Source organism: Chiroxiphia lanceolata, chromosome 15 (genome assembly GCF_009829145.1).
Source record: "Chiroxiphia lanceolata isolate bChiLan1 chromosome 15, bChiLan1.pri, whole genome shotgun sequence".
Lineage (NCBI taxonomy): Eukaryota > Metazoa > Chordata > Aves > Passeriformes > Pipridae > Chiroxiphia > Chiroxiphia lanceolata.
The window spans coordinates 32,699-48,195 of record NC_045651.1 but is presented as its reverse complement, the minus strand read 5'-3'; the positions used below and the strand labels follow the sequence as shown (position 1 = coordinate 48,195).

Genomic DNA, 15,497 nt, shown 5'->3' with positions numbered 1-15,497 from the left:
TTTTCGTGTCTGTATATCTCAGACCTTCCCTGATACAGTAACCCTCCCAGATACACTCTCCCTTCTCAACCACTCAACCACAACCTGCGCACACCCACACTGCCAAGGCCAACTGGCTGCTTCTCTTCTCTTTCCACCTGGAGACAAAGGAAGAAGGACAGGGAGGGCATTTGCCTTCGGGCCAGAGGGAAGGGGAAGGAGATCCCCCCAAAATCCATCCCCAGCAGGATGGGGGCTGGGGGAGACATTGGGGACCCCCAAGAGTATTTTCGAGGGGGGGAAAGGATGGAGGCACCCACAGGGGGTTGGGGGGAGGAGGGGACCCAGGAATCTCGTGGTGGGACACTGGGGGTTCCCAGTAGTTTCTTGGGGGTTGACCCCAAGCATTCTGGGGGGGAAGAATGGATGGAGGAACCCACCGTAAAGGGTGGGGGAGACCCAAAAGATTCTAAGGAGGGGGTCGGGAGGGCCCAGGAGTTCTGAAGAGGGTTTGGGGTCCCCAGGAGGGAGTTTGGGGGTCTGAGGTGTTCCAGGAGATTTTCCAGGGTTAAGGGGACGCACAGGAGAGTTGGGGGGGAGGAGGAAGGCGGAGGGGCGCCCCCAGGAGGGGGCTTTTAGAGGGTCCCCAGGAGTCTTAGACGGGATCTGGGCAGTTCCTGAGAGTCTTGTGGGAGATTTGGAGGGGTCACCAGAAGCCCCTGGGATGCCCCAAACTCATCTGACACCAGCATGACCTCGTTGGGGCCGCACCAGAAAAAACATCGTGGGGGGGGGGAGACCCTGGGTCTGGGATCGATTGGGACCAATTGGGTTCAGTCGCGGTCCTCCCCTCCCCTACCACCATTGCCCCACTCCCGGCAGGCCCCATGGAATTTTCGACGTTCTATTGGATGAGCACTGGTGGGAGGAGAGGGGCCGAGCACATTGCCAATGATGTCATTCCAGCAGAGCCGTTCTATTGGCTGTGACCCACGAGGGAGCCCCAAAACCTGTTCATGGCTTGGGGAAGTGAGAGCTGGCATGGCCGGGAACAGGGGTGCAGAGGGTGTTCCAATGCCAGGAAAGAGGTAAAAAACTTTCCCCTCTCTCTCCCAGTGCCCTCTCAGCCCATCCCGGTCTCTCCCCTGCTCTCCCAGCACCCCCTCACCATCCCGGTCTCTCCCCTGCTCTCCCCGTTCCCCCGTCCATCAAGGTCCCAGGCCGACCCCATCCCCTGCTCTGCTCCGACCTGGATTTCTCCCCTGCAGGGGCACCTGAGGTGGCTCCAGGGCGGGCAGGAGCTTTCGGGGCAGGGGGTGGCTCCCGACGTGCTACTGGAACCGCCCCCTGCCAGGGTGGGCCCATCAGCCTGGGGCACCTCCTCACCCGAGACTGGGGGACGGGCCAGCACTGGGAGGGTGTTTGGGAGGAATGGGGAGGCTGAGAAGGCGTTGGGGGTCATGGAGGTAAGTGGGAAGGGGTTTGGGGGAGCTTGGGGGGTTGGGAAGGAGGTTGAGGAGCTTGGGGCCACTGTGAGGGGTTTTGGGGAACAGTCAGGGGTCTGGGAAGGGACTGGGAGAGAGTTTGGGGGCATCCTCGAGGGGAAGGGGGCAACTAGGAGAGGGTTTGAGGGGGTCCTGGGAGGGCTGGAGGTAACTGGGAGGGGTTTGGGTGCATCTTGTGAGTTTTTATGGGTCTGGGAGGCAGTCTGGGGCCTGGGAGGGTTTGAGAGGAAGTTGGGAGTGTCCTGTGGGACCGGGATGGGATTTGAGGACTCCTGGAGGGACTGGGGAGGGCTTTATGCCGTTATACTGCAGGCATTATCTAGTATTGATGGGGTAATCAGTGAGCTGACTGTTCATAATCATCCGGATTTTAACCAGACTTTGAAGGTGGTCAACCTCAGTTTGAAGCAGCTCATTTTAGCAACAAGTTGATCCGATTTTTCTCCTGTTTCCCTCTCGAAGGCTAACGATGACATCAACACCACATTTCTGATTTCAAAACAGTAGACTCAACATCAGAAATCCATTCCTGACTTCCCTGTCAGCACTCCATGCGAATGTCTGTGCACTCCCTTGGCCTGAGAGAAACATGCCTGTTTGCAGGGCATTGACTGGGCAACTTTTCTTTTTGCAGGTGGAACAGGGCAGATAAGAAAAAACAGATGGGTCCAGCAGAAGTGATGCTGCTTCTGTCAAAGCAGAGCAGAGACCGAAAGCACTTTAGGAAGTTGCTTGCAGAAGGACTGTGCGTTCCAAGTTACAGCTCAGGAGTCTCAGTGACTTGTCCAACATGAGAGCTCCTTTTCCATTTCTCAACCCCCAGATTCCTCAGGAGTAGAAAACTGAAAACACTGACTTAGAAAAGCTCCTTTCATTCCTAATAACTGTACTTTGTCCTTCCCATGACAGTGCTCTTGGAAATGTGCTGCTGTGATCTGGATCTGGGAGCAGCCCTGACCTCCCACAGCACTAATCCAACTGCAGGAAGACCCTGCCTGGTTCCTACTGGGGTTCTTGCCACTCACCGACACCTTCTCCCTGCAGAGGTGTGGGCAATTACCCAGGCAGGATGAGACCTGACCCAGCAGGCAGCAGGGTCCCTGCCCTGACACGAAGAAGTCTGGAGCACAGGGACCCTGCTCTTGCAGGACAGCCCCGGGCACCCCTGGCTGCACCCCCACCTTCCCACCCCACAGGCCATCCCTGGGAGCAGGAACCCACCTGCGCTGTCCCTCTGAGGGACAGGGAAGGCCTGACCTGGAGAACATTCTCCTCCTGTGCAACAGAGAAACTGGGAGAGGTCCTGACAGATGTGCAAGGCTGTGGGATGTGGTAGCTTTAGGAGATTCCTCCAGGAACACAATCGCATTGCCCTGCACCTGTAGGCTCAGTCTGCAGAGGAGTGTGAAGTCCGTGTCCCAAGGGAAGTCTCAGCTGAACACCTCCCATCTTTCCGCTCTGCCTTTAACCTCCCTCTGCCTTGCTTCTCTTCTCTCGTGCCGACAGGCAGTGCCCTCGCCCTGCTGGGCTGTGCAGAGGAGTTGCTCCTGGGCAGAACTGTCTCTCTGCAGTGCTACCCGCTTGCCAGGAACTCCCTGTGTGCCAGGAGCCTGGCCCAGCTGAGCAGCACAGCAAGAGCCAAAGGCATCCTTTCTCTGCCCCTCTGGGTTCCCCGCAGGTGTCCCTGGGCTCCAGGGGACCTGCTGTGGAACAGGCTGAAGGGAAACAATGATGTTCCCTCTTCTCACCTCTTCAGTGACACTTCTTTCCAGCAGTGACATTTCTCCCCTTAGAAAATTAACAGGGTAGATGATCACCTTTCTAGTTCATCATTAAGCGGGGACACCAGAAGGGTGACAGCAAAGGATCTCATACTTCCTGGCACAGTGGGGGTTTTCCTGGAGTCACACACTTCTGAGAGGTGTTCACCCCTGAGCTGGACTGATGCACTGCTCACACACACTGGGGTGTTCAGAGACACGAGTCCTTCCCTCACACACACACAGGCAGTTCATTGCAGCAGGGGCAGTGTCTCCCTGGGCTCCTGCTGCCACTCCCAGAGCCTGGAGACACCTCAGCCCTGTAGTGCTCCCACCCTGCCCACTGCTACACTTCAGATGAACATTGGGGTTTCTACTCACTGGAACTGCCCAGTCCAACCCCTCCCGGGTCCCCCCATCTCCCTGCCCCGCCCCAGCCCAGTAGAGCAGCACAGTCGTTTCTGGTCCTGCAGCAAGAAAGGGAGGAAATAGAGGACAGAGACAGTGACTGTGTGTCTGGACTGCTCAGGAGATCATCAGCTCAGGCGGCAGCTCCTGCAGCCCCCGGGCCAGACCCACTTCCCAGTGGCCCAGGCAGCTGCTGCCACGTGGGCACAAGCTCTGCTGCCCAGGAGGGTCCTGTAGTGCAGGGCTTTGCAGATGGCCACGTAGTGGTCGTAGGACATGATGGTGAGAAGGGCAAACTCGGCTGTGATCAAGAAGAAAAACAAAAAAGACCTGTGCAGCTCATCCTGAGTAGGAGATAGCCCTGGTTTTCCAGAGGGAATTGGTCATGGCTTTGGGGACAGTGGTACAGATGCAACCCAGGTGCGTGAGGGAGAGATGGAGCAGGAAGAAGTCCCTGGGGGTGTGCAGGTGGTGGTGGCAGGCTATGGCACTGAGGATGAGGCCGTTGCCCAGGAGGGCAGTCAGGGAGATGCCCAGGAAGAAGCAGAAGTGCAAGAACTGCAGCCCTCTCATACCAGAAGGATGAAGTGGGGGATGGAGCTGCTGTTGGACATGAGTTTCCTCCGGGCATCAGGAAGTGTCCAAGGAGCAAAAGGTAGTGAAAACTTTGGGACAGATTTCCTAGACCAAAGCCCATGAATTCCTCTGAATATCTGCCCTCATCCCAAGTATCTGCAGTCACACATATGTAGATTCTGGACTGTAGAAGACAGGCTTAGCATGACTTTAAGATGATTTCTTTTGAATTTTTTGATTTATTTTTCTACTACCAGGTCGGAGAGCTGTGTCACTCTGACACAGGGGGCACTGTGGAACCAAACGAACCCTGAGATATTCCAGAATCCCACATGTCTTGAGTCTGTCTGAGCTGCAGTTCATTTTCTCACTGCAGCTGTCACAGTGCTGTGCTTTGCATTGGGAGCTACAAACGGGTTAATCACACCAGTGCTTTTGGCAACTGCTGAACAGGGCTGGCCCAGCATGCGCATTGTCACCTTCCTCCCTTGAATCGGGGGCAAGATCATGGGAGGGGATACAGACAGGTCAGTTGAGCCAAATGGACCAAAGGGACATTGCAGAATATATGGCATCAGTTCAGCCACAAAAGGTCCGGAAAGGAACAGGAAAGGGGGGAAATTCTTTTCTTTACAATACTTGCCTTCTGTGTGGTGAAGCCCTGCTTCCCGTGGAAGTGGCCAGGCATGGCTGCTGACGGGAAGTAGAGAATAAATCTCTTTATTTTCCTCTTCGTATATGCATGCACCAACTTTGGCTTTTGCTTTAGGAAAGTGCCTGATCTCAAGGTAGAACTCATTTTCGATCTCTTTATGTCTCTCCTGTCCGACTGGGAAGGGCAGCAATAGAGCGGTTTGGTGGGCATCTGGCATCCAGACAAGGTCAACCCACTGCAACATGGCAGGGTCTCATGGAACAAAAGGTCTACTGGGACACTGGGGGAACTCTCGGAATCAAGTAGCCGTCGTGACACTGCCCTGCACCATGGAAGCAAATGTTCCCTGGGAAACTACAGAAGACCAGAGAATTAAGGGACTTCAATGGGACGTGCGGGACCTCATGGAATTAAACAAATCCTGGGATATCTTTGGAACTTCATGGAATCAAAGGGAAAAAAACCAACAACAACAACAACAAAAAAACCCAAACAAACAAACAAACAAAAAAAAAAACAAAAACAAAAAAACCCCAAAAGAATTAAACACAAAGACCAGAAACCATTGGATCGAACATTTCTTTAATATGACAACTGGGGATCCATGGGGGTACCCTGCCATGCATGAATCAAAGAATCAGTATACATTTCGGAGTATAAATACTTGAAAGACCCCCCCTTCACAAGCAGTCCATAATTCTGTTCTGACTTTGGGGTCAAATAGCATCTGGTATTGTATTCGTGGAGCACGACTGCCATCTAGTGTCCATTTGTTCTGGGCGGGGCAGTCATTTTCTCAGAACGGTCTTCTCGCTGAGCAGACCACCTTCAGCTACCCTTTCCGATGGGTGGACCATGGTTCTCCCAGCCCCACCACTCGCAGGTAGCACTCTGGGGGTTGCCCCGTGTGCCTGAGGGTCTTCATCCTGTTCCCTTCTCATCCCTCAGCACATTCCTTAGGGAATATGCTGTCCTTTCCACCACTGGGGCTGGGATATCCAGCAGCCCTGCTGGAGCCACCTTCCTCTCTCGCACTCTGCATTTTGCCAGCAGAGAGAGGCACATCCAGAGACCCAGGGCTGCTGCCCAGCAGGGCTCATCCGCCTTTCCTGCGGAGTTTAGAGAGTGGCGTTCTTCCCAGGCAGATGAAGGACAAGGGAGAAGCCACAGAGGTGGAGGAGACACGTGTTCCCTGAGGAAGCTGCAAGTAGCCCAGAGTTCTGAGAACAGCACGGGAAGATGTGAAAGGTGCAGCAGAGAAGAAACCCCGGAGCTCCCAAAAGCCCAGCAGTGGGTGTGCAGCAGAGCAGGTGACTGCAACTGGGGAGCTGACCGGGAGCAGCCTCTGCCCATTTATGGGGCCCCAGAGCCAGGTAATGCTCAGAACGCCATCGACTGAGGGAACCACCGGGGCTGCTGCTGGGGGAGGGAGAAACCCAAAGAGAGCAGTTCAGGCACTGAGAGAAGAGTTCATTTCTCTGTCATCCTGCTTCTTTTGCTCCCCCAAGAGAGTCGTTTCTGGCAGCTCTCTTCTCTCGTCACAGGGTGGTGGTTTCTGAAACTCTCAGCAAAGAGGCAGGTTGGTGTCAGCACGAACTTCGTCTATCTCGTCTTCACTGTCTGCCTGGGCCACCTCCTCTCTGCACCCAGGCTTTTCATCAATGCATCTTTCTTCTTCCACCTAGAAAAAACTCAACAGCATTTTCAGATCTCGTGGGGTAGTACCACTGAATAGAGAAAAAAGGTTACCAAACTCGTTCTTGCTGTCTTTCATCTGTTCACTCCAGACGATCTTACTTCTGTAAGGAAATGAGAAGAGAAAGAAGAGAGAAAACTCAGACCCCTTCTCTGTCTCTACTGTGTTCTTCAACCTCTCCCTCTCTCTCTGTCTATTCATCCACTTGCTGCCACCACAAGATATCTCGGTTTTCTCTGCAGTCCCACATTTCTCCTTTTCTAAAGAAAATCAGCAGATCCTTTCAAAGTAGCCACAAGCCTATCAAGCTCTCCTCTCACTAACTTTAATAATGCGTCCCATTCTGCCTCTAGGTTGCTCTGGCACGACTTCCAGTTTTTCCCCCGGCGGCAACATATTCAGGGCTTCCTGTTCGCAGGGTCAGTACTCAGGGAGTGAGGAACGCGGGATTGAGGAACCCTCAGAATTTACGGGGGTGACAGTGATGGGAAAGATTATGGACCTCTTGCTGTGCCTCTGTGTTCCCCTCAACCTGCTGCAGATGTACTAGGTCAAGCACATCCAGTTCAGGTGTGACAGACTGTTCCCTGGTCCTCTGAGCAAGAGGAGCAGGAGGAGGGACACAGCAGAGCTCACTTACGGACACTGCATCTCAAGGAAGTCCAAAGCAGGTGGGAGATGCCATGCCATGTCCGAGATTTCTCTGGGGAAGGTGCTTCTCCCATACACTACCTCGCCGTAGCACTGGTGCCACAGCCCCCGACAAAAACCCCAAGTGGTGTTTGTGCCCAGCAGAAGTGCTCCGGCTACCAGCAGGGATGCTCCCCGGGACAGGCCAGGAGAGGCTGAGTCGGGCTGCTGAGCCCGGGGGATGTTCTGCCTCTGGTGCCCCTCGACCATTCTCACAAGTGCGTGCCCCTTGACAACAGAGGAGAGATGTGAGGGAAGAGACGGTGGTAGTGAAAGGAACCTATCAATCTTGAGCTCCCCGATAAAGACCCGCACCCCTGCCACCAAACCTGGCCCCACCGCCTCCGCAGTGCAGAGCCCCGACCACCACCACCCTGCCGCCACGGTCGCCTAACCTCCGCATCCAACCTGCATCAGACGAGAGCCCGAGTGGCGACGACACCGGGCTCAGCCGCGGGGCGGATCTGTAGGAGGAGGGCAGGGGAGGGAGAGGCAGGCAGAGGAGGGAGAGGAGGTCGAGAGGAGGCGGCCGCCCGGAGCAGAGAACCGTGGCTGACGGGGGCAGGGAGTCGCCGGGCAGTTGATCGACAGATGTGACGCCGGCGGGGAGCGGGGCTGGATGTGCCCCCGAACTATCTTCCCCTCCATCCCTCTCTCTGCTCCATAAAGCGTTCCCGCGGAACACTCCTCGGGCTTTCCTTTGTCGATCCCTTCCTTCTTCCTTGCTTTATTCTCTCTCCATCAGAGAAATCGTGCAGTCCGTCCTTCCTTTCAGGAGACACCTGAATTGTCCTCCAGGGCACGCACTTTGAGAATAGTCGAGGGGCACCAGAGGCAGAACATCCCCCGGGCTCAACAGCCCGGTTCAACCTCTCCTGGCTTGTGCCGGGAAGCATCCCTGCTGGCAGCAGGAGCACTTCTGCTGGGCACAAACACCACTTGGGGTTTTGTCGGGGGTTGTGGCACCAGTGCTATGGCGAGGCAGTGCATGGGCGAAGCACCTTCCCCAGAGAAAGCTCGGAGGTGGTATGGCATTTCCCACCTACTTTGGACTTCTTGTAGATGCAGTGTCCGTAAGTGAGCTCTGCTGTGTCCCTCCTCCTGCTCCTCTTGCTCAGAGGACTAGGGAACAGTCTGTCACACCTGAACTAAATATGCTGGAACCAGCACATCTGCAGCAGGTTGAGGGGCACTAAGAGGCACAGTCAAAAATTTCATACTTTTTCCCATCTCTGACACCGCTCTAAATTCTGAGGGTTCCTCAATCCCACCTTCCTCACTCCCTGAGTACACAAGACCATCTTGCCTCTTTGCTGAGAGGGTCAGAAATCACCTCCCTGTGACGAGAGAAGAGAGCTGCCAGAAGCGACGCTCTTGGGGAGCAAAGATATCAGGAGGGCAGAGAAATGAAATGTTCTTTCAGTGCCTGAACTGCCCTCTTTTGGTTTCTCCCTCCGCCAGCAGCAGCCCCTGTGGTTCCCTCAGCCGATGGCATTCTGAGCGTTGCTTGGCTCTGGGGCCTCACAAATGGGCAAGGGCTGTTCCCGGTCAGCTCGCAGTGCAGTCCTCCGCTCCCCATTTGCTATCGCCTGCTCTGCTGCACACCCACTGCTGGGCTTTTATGAGCTCCCGGGTTTCTTTTCTGTTGCACCTTTCACAACTTCCCGTGCTGTTCTCAACTCTCTGGGCTGCTTCAGGTTCCTCAGAGAACACGTGTCTCCTCCGTCTCTGTGGCTTTGTTGTCCTTCTTCATCGGCCCGTGAAGAACACCTCTCTCCCAGCTGCCCAGGATGAGTCCTGCTGGGTAGCAGCCCAGGGTCCCTGGCTGTGGCTTTCTCTGCCCAGCTGTATATCCCAGCCCTGTGTCAAGGACAGCAATATACACTAGGGAATTCACTGAGGGATGAGAAGGGAACAGGATGAACACTCAGTAGGTGACCGTCACTCACAAGAACGAAGAACACGGGGCTAAACCCGAATGGTCCCAGAGAATGGTGGGGCTGGGAGAGCCCTGGTCCACCCATCGGAAAGGGCAGCTGAAGGTCTGGGGGCTTGGCAGATGGAGACCCTTACTCCCAGTCCCTTCTCTAGAGAGATCCCAGGCACCCATCACACCACAGGAAACGTACTTTGGTTACGTCTAAAATGGCGTTTCCTCTACAAAAGCGTCATGATGATGTGAAAAAGGATGGAATCATGATAATGGTAAGAGTGAGAGCATTCCAGTGGAAGTGCTGCGCCTCCTCAAGTTGCAAAAGAGGCTTCTAGGCACGTGGAGAGTCCTGAGGCTTTCACAGTCTTCCCAGGTGGAAGAGCAGCATCAAGCCCATCCTCCCTGTTCCTGTGTGCTCCTGACATGGTTCTTCCCTCTTAGGTATCAGAGCAGAGATAACATATTTACAGGAAGGTGAGGAGTCTGCATTTGTACTGAGAGGATAATGGAGGATGGTCCTGCAACCATCCTTCCTGAGCCCAGGGCCACATGGTTGGAGGTCCCTCCTTTCTTACTGCTTTTGTCTCCTCTCTCACCACCTCTAATACTTGGTGTGGTTTGGCTGCATCTCACTCCTTTGCGCTGTCTGCCTTCACAATCCAAATCTTGCAGACCATTACTGTGTCTTTTCCACACTCAAGGAAAAGTCAGAACCCTCCTCTTATCCAAAGAGAAAGATCTTCTTGGAGCAGAGAATCACGGTGCAGGGAAACGATGGCTCAGCAGAAGTTAGGGACACACATTGCAACTGACAGCAGTCTGCCCAGACTACCGCGGCGCTGTTCTGTGTACGTCACTTGGCACTTAGTCATTCTTACAAAAGTTTGTGCTCTGCGTAGGACTGAAACGCCCTGGTTTATAGGGGCGCTACTTTGCTCCATGTAGAACAGATTAACAGATTAATTTGTGTATTTCCAAGAAATCCCCTGAAAGCTCCAAAGACGACAGTGTCAATGATTCCGTGCCCACCAGGGTGCAGAACCGCGTCCCCATGACGGGACTGGGAGAGGAAAAGACGGTCCAAAGACGATCTCCCTACACCGACAGCCACCCGCTGGCGCCCACAGTTCTCCGAAACCTTTAGCAGTGTGTGCCGGGAGCTCGGGGCTGTGGAAATGGATAGAATGGATAGGTAGAATATTGATAAAATCACTATCCGTATGTTGGGCTATGAGCACTTGATGGTGAAATCACTGCACTCCGTTTTGTCTACCAATGGGTCCTGCTGCACTGGGGCTCTGCCTGCAGACACCGGTGGGGAGAAAAAGAAGAAAAGTCGTCAGAAGTGATTTTTGCTCTGCGTGTTGTTTCCCAGAACAAAGGGCAGAGAAGCAGTCAGGGCCATGCGGAGAAGAATTTTAAGAGGATGTCAAGATGTGCAGTAGTGGAAGTGTCCGTTAGTGTTTGCTGGAGAGATGAGTGCAGAAAAGCTGAGGGACTAAGCAAAGCAAAGAGAGAAAAAAAAGTAGGAAAGGGGAAGGACGGACAGCAGGAGTTCTCTGAAGGACAGAGAGTAAAGCAAGGAGGAAAGGGGAACGGCTCGACAAAAAGAGAGTGATGACCGAAGAGAGGGAATGCTTTATGGAGGAGAGGGAGGGACGGATGGGAGGATAGTTCGGGGGCAGAGGTCTGTAAGGAAACTTCCAGACAGGACAGCAGCCTCGAGGGACCTGCACGGCAACCCCAGCCACTGCCCCGGTCCCCACCGTCCCCGGTTGCCAGTCCTGCTCACCGAGCAGAACAGCGGTCAGTGCCGCATCAGCCGATCCACTGCCCGACGTCTCTCTGTTCCAGGTGGGCCGCCTCCTCTCGGCCTCCTCTCCCTCCTCTACCTTCCTCTCCCTCCCCTGCCCTCCTCTGACAATTCCACCGCGAGGCTGAGCCCGGCACCGGCGCCCCTCGGGACTGCCCATTGTCTCCACCCGGCTCAGTGACTAACAGTGGGCCCTGGCAACCAAAGAACCAAAGCCCCACACCCCCAGAGTGCAGCCCCACCCATCTGCAAGGGGCCCCCAAGGGTTCCCTGCACAAAACAGCCCCTCCAAACCCTTGTCAGATTGAAAACTGGGGGACATGACCCTTGGATGCTATAAGTACAGAGAATACTTCACTTGAATACTTTAGTGCAAAGTATTCAAGCTTTTCTTGAATAACGGAGGGGGTCACTGTCTCAGTGTGATGGGACTGGAATGTTTGCTAAAGAGGATGAGTTATGAGATAGACCAAACTCCTTTCTCTCAGCAACTGTAAATTCAAAGTAAGGGCTTTAATCGAGGAAGTGTGGAAAAAAACAGAAAAAAATAATAACCCTTTATTAAAAGATATATGTAGTTGGCAAAACCAGTAAGAGAACACAAAAAAAGCTAGACAGTAGTCCTAGGAAAACAAAAGTCTGAAGGAAATACTTCTCTGTCCTTTAGCGCAGTCCTAATCGTTGCCTGCAGGGGGCGCTGTTGGAAGGCTGAAGGTGTAGGGCCTGCAGTACCCTGTCGTGGTCAGCAGGGGGCGCTGTTGGACCACTGAAGAGGTAGGACCTGCAGTACTTGGTCGTGGTCAGCAGGGGGCTCCGGCAGTTGGACTCCGGCAGTTGCCACACGGGGAGAGGGGTCTGGAGGGAGCGGTCCCGGCCCACGGGAGAAGCCGAGAAGGAAATGGGTGATCCTTCCCTCAGTGGGGGAGAAAGGGAAGGAAGGCAGTACACTCCCACAGGACTCACCGCTGTCTCAAGTGACGGGGACTTACTGCTGTCTCAAGTGATGGCTTCTCAAAAAACTCCCCCCTTCTCTCCCTCGGGCATGTAAACTCTCCGATGAAAACACAACAGGTCCGAGGAGCGGGATAGCTGGGCAAGTCGGAGCGAGCAGTCCGAGCTGACCAGGAGGGAAGCAAGGACAAGCAGGCTTCTAGGTCCTCTCTCCGAAGTGCCCCGGACACAGACCCCGTATCTGTCCCCCAGACAGAAACTCTCCTCTGTCCGCGTGGCCAGCTCCCCTCAGCTTCTCTGAATGGGCCATAAGCGAGGAATACAGGCTAGCGAGCTACATCCTTTGTAAAGCTAATGACCTCCTTTCCCCCCACTCACTCAGTTTTTTCTTACAGGGAAGCAGGGAAGAGAAAATACTGCTCTCAGATTATAACCTCTAACAGTCACTTTTTTATTATTTATATTTACAGTTATCCAGTTGGGGACAGGATGTCCTACAGGCTAATGTGGTGTCACATTTGGAGTGAAAAGTATTTTTCAAAGAAACCCAGGGTGCATGGGTGATGCAGAGGAAGCTGCCAAGTCACCCAATGTGAAGCTCAACACTGTTTTGCACCAGCACTGCCCTTTCACACACATCTTTTGCAAAGACAAAGATGTCAGGGTTTAGTTTCTAAATCAGTAGCACTTGACAAGACCTCTTTATGAACTGACAAGAGAACTTAGGAGTAGGAGGGCCGAGCATAATTTGCCAGTGATGGCATTCCAGCAGAGCCGTTCTATTGGCTGCAACTCACGAGGGAGCCCGAAAACCTGTTCATGGCTTGAGGGGGAAGGAGAGCTGGAATGGCCGGGAAACGGGGGTAGAGGGTGTTGCAGTGCCCAGGAAAGGGGCAAAAAACTTCCCCTCTCTCTCCCAATGCCCTGTCAGCCCATCCCAGTGTCTCCCCTCTCTCCCAGTGCCCCCTCAGCCCATCCCAGTCTCTCCACTGCTCTCCCAGTGTCCCCGTCCATCGAACTCCCAGCCCGGCCCCGCCCCCCTGCTCTACTCCGGCCTGGATTTCTCCCCTGCAGGGGCACCTGAGGTGGTTCCAGGGTGGACGGGAGCTTTCCGGGCACGGCGTGGCTCCCGACATGCTACTGGAACCGCCCCCTGCTAGGGTGGGCCTGTCAGCCTGGGGCACCTCCTCACCCGAGCCTGAGGGGAGGGGCCAACAACTGGGAGGGGGTTTGGGAAGGAATGGGGAGGCTGAGAAGGCGTTGGGGGTCGTGGACGTAACTGGGAAGGGGTTTGGGGGAATCGTCGGGGGTCTGGGAAGGGACTGGGAGAGAGTTTGGGGGCGTCCTCCAGGGGAAGGGGGCAACTAGGAGAGGGTTTGAGGGGTCCTGGGAGGGTCGGAGGTAACTGAAAGGGGTTTGGGGGCATCTTGTGGGCTTTTGCGGGTCTGGGAGGCAGTCGGGGGGCGTTGGAGGGTTTGAGGGGAAGTTGGGTGTCCTGTGGGACCAGGATGGGATTTGAGGGCTCCTGGAAGGGCTGGGAGGGCTTTATGCAGGGCTTTATACTGCAGGGCTTTATACTGCAGGCATTGTCTAGTATTGATGGGGGTAATCAGTGAGATGACTTTTTCAAAATCATCCAAATTTTAACAAGACTGAAGGTGGTCAACCTCAGTTTGAAGCAGCTCATTTTTAGCAACAAGTTGATCCGATTTTTCTCCTGTTTCCCTCTCGAAGGCTAACGATGACATCAACACCACATTTTCTGATTTCAAAACAGTAGACTCAACATCAGAAATCCATTCCTGACTTCCCTGTCAGCACTCCATGCTAATGTCCGTGAACTCCCTTTGGCCTGAGAGAAACATGCCTGTTTGCAGGGCATTGACTGGGCAACTTTTCTTTTTGCAGGTGGAACAGGGCAGATAAAGAAAAAACAGATGGGTCCAGCAGAAGTGATGCTACTTCTGTCAAAAACAGAGTAGAGGCCGAAAGCACTTTAGGAAGTTGCTTGCAGAAGCACTGTACATTCCGAATTACAACTCAGGAGTCTCAGTGACAAGTACAACATGAGAGCACCTTTTCCATTTCTCAACCCCCAGATTCCTCAGGAGGAGGAAACTGAAAACACTGACTTAGAAAAGCTCCTTTCCTAATTGTGCTTTTTCCTTCCCATGACAGTGCTCTTGAAAATGTACTGCTGTGATCTGGATCTGGGAGCAGCCCTGACCTCCCACAGCACTCATCCAACACTGGGAAGACATTGCCTGGGTCCTGCTGGGGTTCCTACCACCCACCGACAGCTTCTCCCTGCAGAGGTTTCGGCAACTACCTAGGCAAGCAGCAAGGTCCCTGCCCTGGCACGAAGAACCCCGGAGCACAGGGACTCTGCTCTGCAGGACAGCCCCGGGTACCCCTGGCTGCACCCCCACCTTCCCACCCCGTAGTCATCCCTGGGAGAAGGAACCCACCTGCTCTGTCCCTCTGACGGTGCTTCACGGAAGGCCTGCCTTGGAGAATATCCTCCTCCTGTGCAACAGAGAAACTGGGAGAGTCCTCACAGATGTGCAAGGCTGTGGGATGTGGTAGCTTTAGGAGATTCCTCCAGGAACACAAGTGACATTGCCCTGCACCTGTAGACTCACTCTGCAGAGGAGTGTGAAGTCGTGTCCTCAAGGGAAGTCTCAGCTGAACACCTCCCATCTTTCCGCTACCTTTAAACCTCCCTCTGCCTTACTTCTCTTCTCTTGTGCCTACAGGCGTGCTCTCGACCCTGCTAGGTGGTTCAGTAGCTGCTCCTGGGCAGAGCGGTCTCTCTGCAGTGCTGTCCACTTGCCAGGAGCTCCCTGAGTGCCAGGAGCCCCGCCTAGCTGAGCAGCACAGCAAGAACCAAAGGCAGCCCTTTCTCTGCCCCTCTGGGTTCCCCGCAGGTGTCCCTGGGGCTCCAGGGGAACCTGCTGTGGAACAGGCTGAAGGGAACAATGATGTTCCCTCTTCTCACCTCTTCAGTGACACTTCTTTCCAGCAGTGACATTTCTCCCCTTAGAAAATTAACAAGGTATGATGATCACTTTTCTAGTTTCATCATTAAGCAGGACACCAGAAGGGTGACAGCAAAGGATCTAATAACTCCCTGGCACAGTGGGGGTTTCCCTCGCGTCACACAGAGAAATGTGTCAGAGCTCTGAGAGGTGTCCACCCCTAGCTGGATTGATGCACTGCTCACACACACTGGGGTGTTCAGAGACACGAGTCCTTCTCTCGCACACACACAGGCAGGGGTAGTGGGCTCCTGCTGCCACTCCCAGAGCCTGGAGACACCTCAGCCCTGTAGTGCTCCCACCCTGCCCACTCCTACACTTCAGATGAACATTGGGGTTTTCTTACTCACTGGAACTGCCCAGTCCAACCCCTCCCGGGTCCCCCCATCTCCCTGCCCCACCCCAGCCCAGTAGAGCAGCACAGTCGTTTCTGGTCCTGCAGCAAGAAAGGGAGGAAATAGACGACAGGGACAGTGACTGCATGTCTTCACTG

At 54.4% G+C, this 15,497-nt stretch overlaps 1 long non-coding RNA gene across 1 annotated transcript; it reads right to left on the bottom strand.

The window, feature by feature from the left end:
• Positions 1–928: 928 nt before the first annotated feature.
• On the bottom strand, positions 929–13,063 carry LOC116794558. Its single transcript, XR_004359824.1, has 3 exons — positions 12,957–13,063; positions 1,140–1,142; positions 929–999 (listed from the first exon to the last, which is right to left on the bottom strand). It is a non-coding gene; the product is annotated as an uncharacterized LOC116794558 (long non-coding RNA).
• Positions 13,064–15,497: the final 2,434 nt, after the last annotated feature.